Genomic DNA, 4,911 nt, shown 5'->3' with positions numbered 1-4,911 from the left:
GCGTCTGGAGCCTGTGCTCCGCAACGGGAGAGGCCTGCGTACCGCAAAAAAGAAAAAAAAAAAATCTCTCTCCACCCTCAGGGGAATATCAATTTAAATGGCACATGTTCATAGAACAGGGAGAAGGAGATGAGATGAAGAATATATGTACTTATTGTGTCTACGAGGTATTTAGTACTAGAGATGCAAAGATGACTAGATAAGGAATTTTGTCTGTCTGAAGACACTGGGAAGTCAACGAAGGCACTTTCAACCAGGTGAGTGGATCATCGTAATTACTTTTTGCAATGATCTTTCTGGGTGCAGCAGGAAGTATGCCTCCCTTTCAATCCTCACATCCAGGAGATCATAAGTTATCAGTAATAGCTCCGACGTGTCTCCTCGCTTTTCCATTCTCACCACCCCTGCATAAGCTCACTTCTTTCATCTATTCTCGCATGGAAAATACTGGAGAACCTGATTCTAACCACATCCGCCTGCATGCCTCCTCTAGCTGCAGAAAGACTGATGCTTCCAAACTGCAGCCTGCTCATATCACTTCTCGATTTGAAATGGGCCTCAGATCTCATAAAGTCCAAATTCCTTCACAAACCAGGACGCTTCACGGCCTGAAGCCACTGGTCTTGGTCCACAGTGAACTGCTTCCAGTTCCTGAACATTTTACACCGCATCACCTTGGCCTGGAGATCTTTTCTCCCCACTCTCCTCTGCCCTCCTGCTGAGCCTTACTCATCCTTCCAAAATTCTTAACAGAAATGTTACTCTTCTGAGGAGATCTAGAGAAGATCTATTTTTTTCTTCACTGTGCTCAGGAAAGCATATTTCTGTTACTCTCATAATTAGAGGCCGAGAAGGCCTGAGCTGACTTGCGGTGGCGCTGGTGCCGCTGGTGCCGCTGGTGGTTTCGGTGATGGTGGTGGATTGACCCAAAGCCACACCTTTCCTTTGCAATGACCCTTTTCTCTCTCCACCTCAGAACCCGAGCAGCCCTCTTGGGAAAATCAGAAACAAAACGCAACCAAATCTCCCTTGAAGGTGCTCCCAGGCTGATTTGCAAAGATACAAAAACAAGTGGCTGAAAGTTTCAGGAGGGGTGAAAACAACCTTTTCAGACCTGGTGCCTTTAGGTCTCTAGTAAAATAAATAGAAGTGATCCTTGTCTATGCAGAGACTGTAGTGGGATGAAATGGTGACTAGGACATAATTAGTTCTCAGTCAATCACACAGAATGATCAGAGGCCACACTTTTCATTATAATCACATACTTTTGTATTATGATCCTTTATATATGTATGTATATGTATATTTATATACATCTACTGTAGATACGTATATTTACTGCTGAAGATAGATCCAACTGCATCGTCATATAATCAAAACGTATATTATGAAACAAAACTGGAAATAAATCTTTTGGCAGTTTCAAAGCGACCATGAATTTTATTTTTAAATGCATGCCAAACAGCATACTTTTGTTTTAAGGATTTATTGCCACTGCTTTCTCCACATCCAGTGTTCCATTTTATGGACTAGTCTGCAGTTGCAGAGTAAAATATTATTGTTTGTTAATTTGGCAGTGGTCTGATCCCTAAAGACTTCTGAAATTATTTCACTGTCACTATATACTTAATAACTTTCAGTCTTCTTCTCTTAAGACAAATGCTAATGATAAAACATTTGACTACAGACATTAAAACCTAACATGTTGTTGTGAAGTAATGAGAATAATTTTCTTGTGCAATTCACAAACTGATTTTGAAAGCATTTTTATAAAAGATTTCAGAAATCTTTTAAATATTTGCAGAATGCTTTAAAGAAGAGTATAACCTCCTTCAACAAAACTAATTTGAAAAATAATTATTCTACATTAGTGTGATATTTTTAAACAAAAGTCTTACTTTAAACTTATACCTAATAAACATAGATAAAAGTATCTTTAAGAATATATTTATTAACAAAATACTAGGATTCTGACTAAACTCTGGTTGTGTTTAAGACAAAAATGATTGACATTTTAGTGGACTCAGGGCTATTATTTTTATCTGCCCAGAAAGTTTTCTAATCTCCCTTCTTAAATAACAGAACTTGCTCCCTGATTCCATTTGATCCACGGCTTGAATTCCCTAATGGTGAGATGGCACATGACCCAAACAGGGATCATCAGTATTTTCCCTAGGATTCTGAGAATGAAACAAAGAAACAAAAAAATAATAATAATTCTTTCTATTGGGGTTTCTAAGATCAAGCTGTTGGTGGCCATCTTCCAAACTATATGGAAAGAATCTATCTGCAAAATAAAGGCAGGGAAGTGGGGAGGAGAGAAAGAGAGAGACTTGGTGAGGTTGAGTTTCTGACTTAAGAAGTTCCAAGAAGGAAGAAACAGCAGGACTACACCATTCTTTCATGTGGGCATCGGGGAAGTGGCATCTCCAAAGAAGAAATGGCCTGGTCAAATGTACTTACTTGTAAACACTTCTGGAAAACACATCAATAATATTTACTAGGAGGAGAATCTTCATCTGTGTAATGTCTTTAGAAGGATCTTCCTGGTCTATGCAGGGTCACTTAACAAATCTACAGATTTATGGCTCTCCAGAAAATCTCATGTAAGCTATGTAACTATTTGGGTACAAAATAGAGATGTTTCATAACCAAACAATAGTCTTTTTGTGAGTAATATCTCCTCATGCATTATTTACAGAACTCGAATATAATCCGGGCCAGAGTACATCCAAGTGTGATAAAAAAAAAAAAAGCTGTGTGGACCTGTGTTGGTGGTCCTGATCATTTCCTTGCTTAATCTGTGCATCACAATTACTTGTATCTGTGAAATTATTGATAAAATTTGAAAGAGTAAGGTGTCAAATTCACTTAAGTTTGATGTGATAAGCTGCTCTTTTGTATTATCTCAGTTTCCTACACCTTTTTCTTTTATCTTCTGAGTTCTGTGGGTCAGTAAACTATCCTGTTTAATCCAGTTGAAGTTGGGTCTCTGTGGTTTGCGATCTGTTGAGTCCTGAGTACAGCCATTAGCATACTTGATAGATCTGATTTGTTGGGAATTCCCAATACACATGGTACATAAACTTTTAAATGCCTACTTTTTTTCAACTTATTTCAGGAGCAGTGGTAAACCAGAACTGAAAACAAAGACAGTCCTATAAAACCAAATGCAAAGAGTTGCTCTCTCACTATGCATAGATATTTCTTGATAGTGCCTTGTATCTTTGTATGGGTTACCCTTACTCTTTATTTTCATAACTTTTTGCCTTAGAGCCTTATCAGAAATTAATGTTTTTAAAATTCACTTTCTCCATTCATCCTTTTATACTTCAAATGGTTGACATAGATTTATGAATTTAGCACTTTGACTGTCAAGATCTATGTGTACATCTATGTAACTAAATAATCTATATCCTTGTTTGCCCACTATGAATATTGAGGGCTTACACAAAAAATTGAGTTTATTTTTATCTCCTTATTTTATAATTTTGTGCAAGAGACTGGAAAGTAAAAAACCTGCTTTTTTGCATTCTTAAAAAATTTATATACAGTAAAATTCATTCTTTGTGGTGTACAGTTCTATGGTTTTTGACAAAAACATAGTTATATTTACCACCACAATCATATTAAAATATTCATGATTAAATTGCCAAAAAGGAGGAATGGAAACACTCCAAATCAAGAAAATATGCATCTAACAAGTATAAAATTAAATTTATTATTGAATGATTCAAAACAACACTGATATATATTCAAAGTAAATTTTTGACAAAAAAATAAATGAAGATATTCAAAATTGGGTTGCAATTGTGAATTCACTGATATTTTAAGATGAATAATTTTCAGTAAAATAAAAATATTATCATGGCTTTTGTATAGCAAACAAAAGCTACAACTCAAATAAAAGGAAATGGCACCAAAGGGTAAAAGAAAAATCATTTTTAAAACACTTTGGTTTGGGGACAAAACTTAATCCAGCTCCTGATATCAGCCACTGATGGGAACAAGATTGGTTCATGCTAATGTTTTGAAAACGGGATATTAATGAAGTAAATCTCACCTTGGGACATACTGAAGATGATATTTCATCATCTTCTCACTGATCAGGAGTTTTGGGGTCAGCTGGCCACCTCTCTGGTCCTCCTCCCTATAAAGCAGATTCTGGGAGAAAGAATCAATCACTTGGGCTGAGGCAGGGAAAAGAAGGGTCATTGTGTGAAACTAAAGGAGATGCCAGAATGCATATCTTGGCAAAGAGTCAAGGCCAACTACAGCTGCAATTCATCACCAGTTCCTCAATCCAAAGCCATGTACAGCGGGGCGGTATAACACTTAGGAGAACTGTTAGTTTTAGGAGTTGGAACCCCAAATGCCAATTCTTCTTAACTTTGTATTTCTACTAAAAGCCTTTCTAAATTGAAGAGGAAGGTTCTTAGAATCCACCGTAAACCTGAAGCACGAAACTTGTGAGGGACAGAACCCAGGGCAGCCCATCTAGTTGGCTGGAACTAATGACTTCTAAAACAGATCAATCACATCCAACAGTTCTTGGTACTTGCATGACTCCTCTCAAGAATCAAAGTCCTAAGAGGGGGAGTCTAACTGGTCTAATCTGGACCTTGTGCCCTCCCTGCTTTGCTATAGGAAGACTCGATCAACAATTTCATCAAGTGTCCTCAAATGGAGAAGATATAATCCCTCTAAAGGGGGCCAGGGTTTTGGTAGCAGAAGAAAGGGTAAAGACACTGCGAGGTAAAAACCCCTGCCAGAGCCAGCAGGCCTCTTTATTTTGCATATATCAAATTAATTTCTATTTTGAGCCCCATCCCATCAGACTGGTGGGAAACTGTATGTCATTTCTTAGAGATTCTCCATGCACAGGTATTTTGTTGCTGTTCCAGAGCTTTC

The sequence above is a fragment of the Physeter macrocephalus genome, chromosome 7, assembly GCF_002837175.3.
Source record: "Physeter macrocephalus isolate SW-GA chromosome 7, ASM283717v5, whole genome shotgun sequence".
Classification (NCBI taxonomy): Eukaryota; Metazoa; Chordata; class Mammalia; order Artiodactyla; family Physeteridae; genus Physeter; species Physeter macrocephalus.
Note: the sequence above shows the minus strand (reverse complement) of the source record.